This window comes from Lemur catta, chromosome 6, assembly GCF_020740605.2.
Source record: "Lemur catta isolate mLemCat1 chromosome 6, mLemCat1.pri, whole genome shotgun sequence".
NCBI lineage: Eukaryota > Metazoa > Chordata > Mammalia > Primates > Lemuridae > Lemur > Lemur catta.
In genome coordinates this window covers 48,205,770-48,218,549 of record NC_059133.1, presented here as the reverse complement: position 1 = coordinate 48,218,549, position 12,780 = coordinate 48,205,770, and the positions used below count along the sequence as shown (strand labels likewise).

Genomic DNA, 12,780 nt, shown 5'->3' with positions numbered 1-12,780 from the left:
AAGCCTCCTCCAAGCTCACTGATTGTTGGCAGAATTCAACCAGGTGCTCATTTTCTTGCTAGCTGCTGGCCAGGGACTGCTCTCAGCTCCTCCAGGCCATCCTCAGAACCTTGCCGCATGGCCTCCTCCTTTCCCATCGTGGCATCCTTACCTTTCCAAGGCCCTCATGAAAGCACCTGTTGCTGCTTCTTATCCCTTTTAAGGGATCATCTGATTTTTATCAGGCCCACCAGACTTTGATTAACTCAAAGTCAACCAATTTAAAGACCTAAATTACACCTGCAAAATCTTTTTTGCTATGTATTATGTAAAATAATCACAAGAGAGATAGCCTATCATATTCACATGTCCTGCCCACACTCAAGGAGAGGCAATTATGCAGACGGACTATACTGGGAACTGAATCTTGGGAGCCATTTTAGAACTCTGCCTCCCACATCCAGCTTTTGTTTTCTCCATAGTTTTCCTCTTTCTCTTTCATGTGTGCTGTAACTTTTGCTCTGATTGTTATTGTTCCTTTTCTTTTGGTTACTTTTAGTGTAATTTACTTTTCATAAATTGAAAGCTTAGATCATTGATTAGAGACTTTTCTTCTTTTATAATATAGGCATTTAATGTTCTAAGTTTATCTCTACATACTTCTTCAGTGGCATGCCCCAAATATTAATGTGCCACATTCTCATTTTCTTGTAGTTCAAATGTACACTCTAATTTCCTTTTGGCTCTTTTTTTTTTTTTTTTTTTGATGTATGTGTTATTTAGAAGCATGTTGCTGAATTTCCAAACACTTAGGGATTTTCCAAAGATCTTTCTGTTATTGATTTCTAATTTAATTCCATTTTAGTGTTTAATATACTTTGTATGACTTGAATTCTTTTACATTTGTTGAATCTTTTTACTTTTGCAGCACAGGATATGATCTATTTTGGGAAATACTGTTTGAAAAGAATGTACATTTGTTGTTGTGGGGAGCCCTGGCTCTATAAATGTCAATTAGGTCAAGGTGGTTGATAGTGTTGTTTAAGCTTTCTATATCCTCACTGACTCTCTGCCTACTTGTTCTATCAGTTATTGAGAAAGAGGTCTTGAAATGTCCGATTACAACTGTGGATCTATTTATCCTTGCAGCTCTGTCAGTTTTTGTTTAATATATTTTGGACCTCTGTTATTTTTACTTAAGAAGAACTTTTTAGAACATTTCATTTGAAATATATTTTCTAACTTCATTCTCTAGATAGCATTTTTTTCTGATCTTTTCATTTTATAGGGCAAAGAGCAGATTGTGTGAAAAAGGTAGGTCCTAATGCAAATGGAAAATGATCTATTTTTATTCTTTGTATACATAAAACAAAGGCATAACTATATGTTAAGCCAGGAAAGGAGATTAAAGCGTGGCTTGACACAGGAAAGCAGTGCCACAAAATTTAAAAGTGAGGCCTGTTTCATGGAGGGAGTGGTCAGTCACTGCATGCCATAGAAAGATCAAGGGAGATTAGCTCTAAATGTCCTTTGGATTTAGTGTCAAGGCAGGTCACTGGTAACCCATTTTAAAGCCAATTTGGTGAAGTGATGAGGGTGGAATTCAGTGTGGATTCTGCTGAGGAGTGAGCAAAGGGGAGGAAATACAGGCTATTAGTACTCAGGGTTTTTATTTGTTTTGTTTTGTTTTTTAGGAAGCAAATATCTTAGGCAAAGTACCTAGTAGAATGACTAGAATATGGTAGGTCCTCAATAAGTGGTAGCTATTCTCATTACTGTCATCATCATCATCATCATCCTTATTTTAGTTAGGAGTTTTCAGCCATTATATTGGGATCATTTGGAAGGTATCAAGAATACTAATAAAATAATAATAAATATTTACAACTAACCTGTATTGACTACTTATATTCCAAAAATCATTCTATGTTCTTTATATGTTTTAACTTCTTTAAACTCCACAAACACTATATGATGTAAGATGTATTAATATTTCCATTTTAGAGATGAGAAAAGTGAAGCACTGATAGGTAACTTGCCCCAAATCACACAAATATGGCTAATCACAGGCTGTGAGTATGGCCCTTGGAGTAATCACATGGCTTATAGCATAGTAGAAACAAGGCCATTTCAAAGTTGTGTGACTTTGGGCAACTCAGGCAGGGGTGGGGAACCTGTGGCCCTGGGGCCACATGTGGCCTTCTGGATTCTTGAGTGTGGCATTTTGACTGAATCCAAATTTTACAGAACAAATCCTTTTAATAAAGGTCTAGATCAGATTTTTTAAAACTTGGTACTATTGACAGTTGGGCCAAGTAATTGTTTGTTGCGTGGAGCTGTCCTTTGCATTGTAGGATGTTTAGCACCATACCTGGCTTCACACACCAGGTGTCAGAGGCACTTTTGGAGTTGTCTGCAGACACCACCAAAGGTCCCTCTGGGACAGAACCACCCCAGGCTGAAAACTACTGGGCTGTATGATAAAATCCTTGGACTTCAAGAGACTGAAACATGGAATTAGAGATAGTCTTATTCTATTTCACCTCTGATTCACTTTAATGTCATGGTATCAATTGTGTTTTTAGAAAAATCTAGGGTTTAGTAAAATTAAAGTGAGGATGAATTTAAGATGGATATATAATCCCTTTCAACACGGTTTGGAATTTTTGTCACAGTGGAAGCAAGCTCCCTTGCTACATATTTATACAAAAGAAATGTGCATTTTGAGTACCCAGTACCATGTATGCTATGTCTGCTGTGCCTTAAAATATATCTCATTTATTCATGCTCCCTCTGCATATTTAGGTAGTCGTTACTATCCCCATTTCAACAGATGAGAAGACTGAGGCTCTGCGTTGTTAAGGGACTTGTGCAAGATCACACAGCTAGTAAGTGACAGGGCTATTTCTGAAAATCAGGTTTATCTGTCCACCAAACTAGGGCCCTTTCCATGTCATATCTGTAGGTGTTACTGCAGGAAGTGGCAGGAAGATGAGGGCAGATGCTTGATTTCCTGAGGAAACGATGAGTTAAGATCAAACTCTGAGTGCCATGGCAGCTATTCACAGGTGAGGCTCATCTCCCTCTCTGAAGGTTCCTCACTCTACTCATGGGAAAGAGGCAAACACCTGTTCAATGGAATCAAGTCTCAGCTGCAACCCATCTCTCACAAAGCTGGAGCAAAAGGATGAGCGTCCCGGTCCCAACTTGCTCAACCCACTCAATGGAGGTATTATGTTGCCAGAGAACAGATGTTATAAGAAATTTGGCTAGCAATATCATTCAGCATATTGACATGAAATACAAGTTTTTGAGTATTAATTTGATTCTTTTTTTTGTTAAGAAATAGCTAAAATAATTGGTACTCTGGCAAATAAAATGGTGTGCTGTAATGTAACACATTTTAAAGTTTTTCTGTCTTTGTGATTAAAAATGATACAAAACAGGAGAAAACATTGTTTGTCTACAATTTTATCCATGATTTTGTGATTTTGTTTTTCTGTGAGGACTATTTTGAGAGGTTCAAAAGAAAAATGATTAACGTAAAACATTTTTTTTGTTATTTGTGTATTGTCCAAAGATGGAATACTTCAATTTTGCATGAAGATCTGTCAGGAATCCCAAAGGCTTCCCTAAGCTTTAGAGCTCCTTCTTTTAGTATAGTTGGCAGTTTTAGAGAAATTATGCACAATTTCCTGCTTTGGTGGCTATATGAGATTCAGTGATAAATTGAACTAAAGGGAAACCAAGTACAATATTTATTTAATAACAGATATTCTGATAAAAGTTTTAATTTGTTGAAGGTGCGGCTAAACTGCTTCAAGCTCCAATGAAGTAAAGCATTCTAGAAATATTCTTACCTATCACTGATACCAACAGAGGAAATCTGGTGAGTACTATTTATTTAAATAAATTACATTTACAGGGAACATTTCTGTGCTTTTTGTATCACAAAACTATTTTCTGTCTGTGTAAGAACTTTGTTTGTTAGAAAAAAAATCAAACAAAAATTATGAAAAGTAACAGACTGTGTGAATACTGGTCTAAGGACTAGTGGGGATAATGAATAGGAATGCCTGTTATTTGTTTAGCTTTTCGTAATTTACAGTGTATTTCCCACACACATTTCCACATTTTATCTTCACAACAGCTCTGTGAAATAGGTGGATTTTTATGCAGAATGACCTATTTCTTTTTTCTTTTTTTGTTTTTAATTTCAGCTTATTATGGGGGTACAGAAGCTCAGGTTATATATATTGCCCATGTCCTGCCCATCCCCCTGAGTCAGAGCCTCAAGCGTGTCCATTCCCCAGACAGTGCGCCTGGCACTCACCATGTAGTCATACCTCCATCCCTCCCCCCACCTGCTACTTCCCCCAGTCAGCACCTTCAAGCATGACCATTCCCCAGACGGTGTGCAACGCACTCATCATGTAGGCATACACCCATCCCCTCCCCCCAGCCCCCGTCTCAGTCTGATATCCAGTTGGTATCCTTCCCCAATGTGCATTTAGGTGATGATCAGGGAAACCAATTTCCTGGTGAGTACATGTGATGCTTGCTTTTCCATTCTTGGGATACTTCACTTAATATAATGGGTTCCAACTCTCTCCAGGAGAACAAAAGAGATGTCGTATCACTGTTATTTCTGTAAAATGACCTATTTCTATGCAGAGTTATTACTGGTTTTGTTTTTAATAAGCTCATTCACTGAGATTCGGAATAGACATGTAGTCAGGGGCAGCCTGAGACTTAAAGTACTTCTCTGACTTCTTGTTTTCATGGCTATCCTTGCAGAGAAAAAGACCCATATTTCATATATTATAGTATCAGCCAATGTAGTTTATAGGATGCTGTGTGCCAGACACTGTTAGTACTATAGATAGATTTGACATCTTTTAATTCCCACAGTCACCCTGCAAGACAGACTTTATTATTTCCATTTTATAATTGTGGAAAGTAAGACTCAGTGACATATTGCAGGATGTTCCCAAGATCATGAAACGTAAATGAAAGAGCACAAATTTAATTCCAAGTCTATATGATTCTAAACTTATTTTTTCTATTGCTTCTTTCTGAGCTTTCTTATTGATTATTAGTTATATTACTACTTTTATTATCTTCTGCTTAATTTTTTCTTAGTGTTTTATCGCTTTGACATATAACTATTTCTTATGAGTCTTTTGTTATTTATCTTACTTTTTTAATTATAATTGCTCTCTCTTTAATTTTAATTATTTTTATTTTGCTTTCGGCTCCACAAGGCAGCCAGGAAGCATGGTGGTGGAAGTGACAGTGACAGGGAGGTTGGAGATGTTCGCTTCCTGCTCCCCACAAGCTCTCCCATTAGATAGCTAGACCTCCCTTCTAGTATTGATGCAAATATTTTTTTTAATCCCTTATCTAGACTTCTTAGAATACCTGTAATTTTAAAAGAGTTCCCAGGGCAATGAGAACTCTCCCTGTGCAAACTGCATATTAGACTTAGTGCAAAGGTGAGTTCCAGTCACAACTGCTGCATAACAACCCACCCAATTTTGTGGAGTAAACCAGCAACCAATTTATTTTGCTCACAGATTCTATGGATCAGGAATTCAGAGAGGAAAAAGCAGGCATGGCTTATCCTTGTTCCACAGTGTCTGGGATCTCGGAAGACCCCAAGGGTAGGAGCTGGAGTCATCTGAAGGCTCACTCACACACATCGCTGAGGGTTAAGGAAGCTCATTGGGTGGACTTTAGATGGAGCTGGGCTGGACCAACTCTTTGTGACTTCTCCTTGCGTGTGGCTGCTTGGGCTCTCTCACAGAGGCTTGACTGGAATTAAAAAGTGTTTCAAGAACACCAAGAGCATTTTGCATTTTTCTCACCTAGCTTCAGAAGTCACATTATGTCATTTGTGCTTTTGTCACAGACTCATCCAGATTCAAAGGGAGGAAACAAAGCTCCCACCTCTGAATGGAAGGAGTGTCAAAAGCAAGCACAGGAGTTGGAAGGTACTGTTGCTGTCATCTTTGCAAAATACAATCTGCCATATCTTTCTCACATTTAAAATCACTTATCTCCTCCCCTTAAAACCCCAGTCTCATCCCATTATATCATCAGATCAAAATTTAGGATTTGTTATCATCTATAGCAGGTGTGAATAAGGCTCCTTAGGTTGGTTCCGGGACACAGCTTCTTGATTATTGTTATTTTTGATCTAAAGATATTTGAATTAAACAGACAAGTTATCTGAATCTCCATCCCACCTTCCAAACACACACATTCCCCAGCCATACTGTGGTGGTAGAGGCATAGCAGAACTGTGGTAGATATTTCTGTATTAACAAGGAAAACAGGAGGCGTACAACACTAGCTGGGCCATTGCAATCCTGCAATTCTGCCGGGCACATCCAGCCAGTGGATTAGGGCTCAGTCCTGCTTCCCAGGGGTTATTCTCCCTGGCTATGGACTTCACTCTCTGGGGCCTCATTTCTGTATTTTGAATCACTCTTCCTTTTTCATAAAAAGTAGGCTGTGTTTGTATCTGAGCAGTTTTATCTTCTTTCTGCCCACATGGAGATCTATCTAAAGGCTTCTCCTCATTTTGTATAATCTCTGTCCCTTTTAATCCAAGCTGATCTAATTACTTTCAAAAGTTTATGAACTTTCTGTGTATTAATTTGCAATTCACTTCTTTATATAAATGTCACCACCACAGATTTCTTTGGGATAAAGAAGGTAAAGTCCTTCTTTACCTTAATGCTCTTAAGATTCTTAGAAGCCCTATTGTTTGATGGGAAGGATCAATGTGGCACACATTTAAAATATGTTAAAAACTCTGTTTTAAAGGGTCTAAGGCTACCTTAAATCTTTCTGAGATCTTAACAAAACTCTTAGAATCCCACACTGGATTTGATCTTTGCCCTAAGGCCTTGCCTTAATTTGAGAACTATTTAAAGTCTTGAGAGGCTGGGAAGGAGAAACAATTTTATTTTTGAACCCAGCTAGCCTTGGCTTCTTTATATTTAACAGTTTATTCTTTAGCTCATCTTTCTCTTATCATATTTTAACATAGGCAGCGAGAAGGAGCCTGCTTGCATTTCCAGTGTTCTACCTGAACATTTTCTTAGTTAGACCGTTGAGTTTATTGGGAAAATTTCTAATTTCTTATGTTACCCCAGACACCAGTATTGCCAGACTTTCTGCTACTATGTGAAGGATCCCTTTTCCTCCAGCTTCCAGTAACATTTTTTTGATTTTCCATTAAGTCCTCATTGACAGCTCCCTTAAGGCACTTCAGGCTTCTGCCGACAGTCTCCTAAGCGCTGCTAGCTTCTGCCTGGTGCTCACTCCCAAACCAGCACTCCATCTTCCAGGCACCAGAATCTGTCGTAGTTACTACTGCTGCATGGCAAACCATCCTAGACTTAGTGTTGTAAAACAACCACCGTTTTGTTATGTTTACAGATTTTGTTGTTCAGGAATTTGGAAAGGACATGGCAGAGATGGCTTGTCTCTGCTCTACAATGTCCAGGATCTCAGCTGGGAAAACCCCAAAACTGGAGATGATTGATGACCAGGGATTGATATGATCTGAAGCCTCACTCACTCACCCAGCATGTTGATTTCATTCCAAGAGTAAATGTCCCAAGAGAATCAAGTAGTAACTGTATTTTTTTTAAGGAACTCGTTTAAGATATCCTGTAACATCTCTTTTGTTATATTTCAAGCTCATAAAACCATCTTTGGAAAATACATTCTGCCAGAGTAGGTTTTCCTAATATTGGCCCAGCTAGTCTCTTTATGAAGAGTCTGTTAGATCTTGGACAAACTTGCCAATAATAACATGATACATGCAGGAAGGGAAGATAGTTTGAAAGTTCTATCACAGAAAAGAACCCTCATATACCATATGCAGACCCTTGTTGGAAACCTCTCGACAAATATTCATAGAAGGCTTAGTAGAAGATCAGGAGCCAGAGTTCCATTATTTCCCTTTAAATTAGTCTGACTCATAGTTTGTTTCTAATTAGGTTCACATTCCCTTTCTAGCAGCATTCCAGAATGTGGAGCAGCAACATTCTAGATGTCCAGCTAACTTGATCAAGAGAATCTCTAACCATTATTAGATAAATTCCGCAATTGCTTACACTGCAACACAGTTATTTAGAATTAACCTTGTGAGAAGCAACTTCTTTGCAAATCTGCTCCTGTATCACAGAAATTCCCTTCTCTTGATCATTGAGTTTATTGGGTAAATTTTTTATTTTTCATGTGACTTTCAGTTTGAGGTTCCTCATATTTGAAATTTATTCATTCTTTTTCTGTGCACTATTTATATACAATTTTTTGTTTGTTTTTTAGGGGGAGCAGGTCCATGGTCCTTGCTATTTCTCACTCTTATTTTCTTTGGAGGCAATCTATTTCTTTGGTACATCCTGGGTGACTGAATTTCAAGTATGCCCCAACTGTTCCATATTAAGAAGTCATACCATACCAATGTATCTTCAGTTTTCAATAAAAATTTGTCCAGCTATTTTTGTAACTAGAGGTGTTACTGCCCTTAAAAACATTTTTAAAAACTAGAGTTAGCTGTTCCTCTAAAAAGAGATTTTCATAACTTATTTTATAAGTTTTGTTCAATAGCTTAGGCTCACGTAAAGTTTTGGAACTGCTAAAAGAGATGATTCCTTTACCCTTCTGTAAGCCTTGGACCTTCTGAGAAAGTTCTATTAAACATAGGGAGGGGAACTACAGAACATTATTTTGGGAAAATTTTAGATTTTGAAAAGTGAACTAATCAACCCTCATGGCTTAAGCCACGATAATAATTCTTCTACCTTTGTATGTGTCTGTGGTAGAGGCGATTGAATGAGAGTTCTTGCCCCTCATGAGACCTGGCACACCATTCATTGCTAAAGCTGACTGATTTCATCTCTTACCCAGCTCTGAGAAACAACACTTCTCCCAAGCCATCTCCTGAATAAGCCCTTGGACCCTGAGTTGAGACTGTCCCCATTCATTTCCTGCCTTCACTTTCTCTACTGACAATTCATTAGCATCTCCTTCCTCTAAGTCACTATTGCACATCATATGGTCAATAAAATTTGCAGTATCTCCTCTTTCCAAGTACAGCCTAGATCAGAAATGTCACATAGTGGCACACACGATGCCACACTTTCTCCTGCGCCCAAGGGACACACTGCTGTTGGATCCCTGCACTCTTTCCAGCTGCCCCTCAGTGCCAACCTGTATATCTGCCTCAACATTGAGCTCAAGGAAGTCCCTCTAAACTGTGTGGAAATGGCACACAAAAGAATTTTTGTTTGCCAAACCAGGCTAGGTTATGCTATTCTGTATTTTGAACAGCATGAGCTTCACCTTCCAAACTTAGGCTGAGCTTTCATAACTGAAGCATTGTACCAAGGTCAAAGACTGGACATTCTGTTTTTGGTCAACATTAGAGAACAGCCACACAGCTTTTCAGCTCATACATGAGTAGTTTGTTGCTTTTGGTTCTACACAGATTCCCAGGTAAATTGTGTATAATTTACTTTATTCTCATAGCTGTCCTATTTGGGTGAGCTTAGGTTTCTGGTGCCCTTCAAATGACCTTTTAATCTTTGCTCTGTATATCCATGTTGGAGATGTTGTATCTGGAGGATTGAAAGCTGGGGTTGGCAGTTGAAATGACTAGTTTTACTTGGAACTGTGGAAGAATGAGAAGATTGTTCTCTTATGGACCATTGCTAAAGGGACAGATGTGTCATTTTATAGAATAATTCCTTTCCAAATAACTTACAAACAGAATCTAGGCATGTTGAATGTAACACAGGAAGTGCTGAAGGTAGAAATTTTACTTCTGCTCTTTGAGCTGTTATAAATTGTACAGAACAAATAACAAATATATTGGCCATAAGAAGTAGGAACTGTAATAAGAGTTTGCATATATTTACATATACTAACTTATTTAATCCTCACAGATCTTATGAGATGGGTTAACCACTATTTTACAAATGAAGACTCAGGTCTCAGAGAGGTTAAATAAATCATCCAAGAACACGGAGCCAGTAGTGACTCTGCTTGGATTACGTCATTGGGTTTTCCTTCTCCCAAGACTGTGCCTTTTCTGAAAACATTTTTTGTGCTGCCATAATTCTTGCTATGGCTGTTATAGAGTTCATTTGTCTTCATAATTGGATGGGGCCAAGGGAGCAAGGCGCCTTTGAATTTCAATGGTAACCCTTGGCTATCTGAGGATCTCTTGAAATTCTATTTCCTGGGCTTTGAAAGAGCTTCTCCTTTCATCTCTTAATAATTGTTGACAAATTAAAAACTGTTTTATCTGCTCTGTGTGGGCAAATTCAAGTTTTACCTTTTAGTTTTTGCTGATTTGACTGGGATCCTAAGTGAAAAAAATAACATTGGCTAGGTTAGTGAGGCAACTGTCGAAACAGGCCACACAAGATCTTAGAAAATTTAAATCATTATAAACCTCTCATTTCCTTCACAAAACTCCAGAATAAGGCCTCCTTGGAGGATATCCTGGGCTTAGCAATTAGCTTTGGTAATAAGAGTATATTCTGGGATACAATAATCCAATTAGAAAATAAAACTAGTAATGTTTTGCTTTATTACTTTGTTTTAATCAAGCTTAGCCTATTTTACAATTCTGAGAATGTAACTTTTAGAAAAGCGACAGTAATGCAACTGATTCTTGTCCAGAACAATGCAAGTGAATTTTGTCTGGTAGAAATGTAATTGATTTCTTCCCTATAGAAAAAATAACTCCAAGCATTGTTTTCTGGTCTTATAGGATCACAATCAATCTTGTGTCTTTTAGCAAATTCATTTCAGCATTCTTGACTGCCTATATTTATTGTTCTTCTTCAAATTCTTCCCTGAACACGTCTTAACATTTTACCAACTCCATCGTGAATTAATAAGTTAAATACAACGTTAGCATATGTTTGTTTTACATTTGCAGGAGACTCATGATTTTACGTTTATAAAATTTATACTTCACCTGCCCTGTGTGGTCCTGGGGGGTCTGCCCTTATCTTTGCCACATCCCATGCTAAGGGCCATAGCTGTTCTAGCTGGTCCTCTGCTCTGCCACCGGTGAGCCATGGTAGTGGCTCTAGGGTTGGGGTGAGGGAGGAACTGTCCACATTTTCCCTTGCTTTTGTCCCTCTCCTCTCTTGCTGGCATTTCTCCTCCATTTACACTTACTCAGATCCACCAGCTGTCACCTTCTTGACTGTCTGCCCTGTCTCTGCTTTGGAATTCCCTAGCCTTCACCATGAAGGCTGACTGCCTGGCCTCATTCCATAAATCCTCAGCTACTTCTTTGCCCCTCGGGTACACAAGAACTTTTTTTTTTTTTTTTTTTTTTGGAAATTGAATTGAAATTTTATTAATCTAAAAATTAATTTGTGGAAAAATAATCTCACGACACTATCTCTTCACTCACCTTTTCCATATTCTGTGGCATCTTTGTATTTGTCCAAGTCTTTTCAATAAAGTTTCTCATGGTAAAAGCTTTGTGCTTTATGTGGGTGCCAACGATTTCTTACTCAGGTTATTTCAAGTTATTTCGTGTGATATTTTAACTAAACTACGACAGTTTCCAAACATTAAAATCTCCTCTAAGTTCACAGGAAGCACAGGGAGTCAAGCTGTCACAGAGATGGCTATCTCAGGTCCTCTCTGCCTAAATATACTGCAATAACATTGTCTTCATCTATTTTTGTGTTGCTATAGAATACCTGAAATTGGGTAATTTATTAAGAAAAGAGGTTTATCTAGCTCACAGTTCTGCAGGCTGAGAAGTCCAAGGGCATGGCCCTAGCTTCTGGCGAGGGCTTTCATGCTGCGTCACAACAAGAGGAAGGTCAAAGGGGAAGTGGACACCTGTGAAGAGGGGGAAACATGAGGGGTATCCTGGGTTTAGAACAATCCACTCTTGCAGGAACTAATCCAGTCCCATGAGAACTAATCTAGTCCTGAGAGAGCAAGAACTCACTACTGTGAGAACAGCACCAAGCCATTCATAAGGGATCTGCCCCCATAACTCAAACATCCCCTGCTAGGCCCCAACACCCAAATCTGTCACATTGGGGATCAAATTTCAACATGAGTTTTGGTGGGGACAAACCATATTCAAACCAAGACACCCATATACATGCTATTGCTACCACCCTGGGTATGTCCAGGGATACTCTATAAAGCCTTTTCCTCCCAGAGGTCCAAGCTGGAAGTGGGACACAATCCTTTTTTTTTTTTTTTTTTTTGGATTTTTAAACATCTCTAAGAGTTTCTAATACCTTCTCCCAGTGGTTTCAAACTTAAAACGTGGTGGGTAGAAAGCAGAGAATCACACTAAGATCAAAACCTTAATTTTTTCTCCTAACCCTCTCCAAACTCTTCCCCACTGTCTAGAAAGGGTCTTTATTAAGTGAGAAAAACTTTCTTCAGCCTCATAGTGCAGAATCCCTTTTCACTCTGTGATACAAGGCATGACGAACTCTGTTTCCTAAGTGGGCCAGGCTTTGCTCTTCCAATGCAAACCCAGAATATCTAAAAACCTCTTCTTTTTCAAGGTTCTGGGTTTTGCAAATCCAATGTCTTTTTATAATATTTCTCTGCTATGGACTTAGCTTTATTTAAAGTTCAAAGCTGAACAATGACTGTTATTTCAGGATAGATTTACACCTCTCCTCTCTGCTCCTCCCCTCCTTGTTCCCTTTCCCAAACACTCACAGAGCAACAAATGATGCTTTTCACAGTAGGAGAGCTGCTGAGCAACGTGGAAGTGCT

The 12,780-nt window shown here is 38.6% G+C and overlaps 1 long non-coding RNA gene across 4 annotated transcripts in view; it reads left to right on the top strand.

Moving 5' to 3' along the window:
• LOC123639568 overlaps window positions 1–12,780 on the top strand; it is a 105,624-nt gene that overhangs the window by 60,332 nt on the left and 32,512 nt on the right. For 3 of the 4 annotated variants that reach the window (XR_006735759.1, XR_006735762.1, XR_006735761.1), the window contains exons 4-6: window positions 3,073–3,208; window positions 3,783–3,868; window positions 5,891–5,972. This is a non-coding gene — a long non-coding RNA (uncharacterized LOC123639568). The remainder of the gene's footprint in view (window positions 1–3,072; window positions 3,209–3,782; window positions 3,869–5,890; window positions 5,973–12,780) is intronic. The other variant, XR_006735760.1, reaches the window with a different exon arrangement.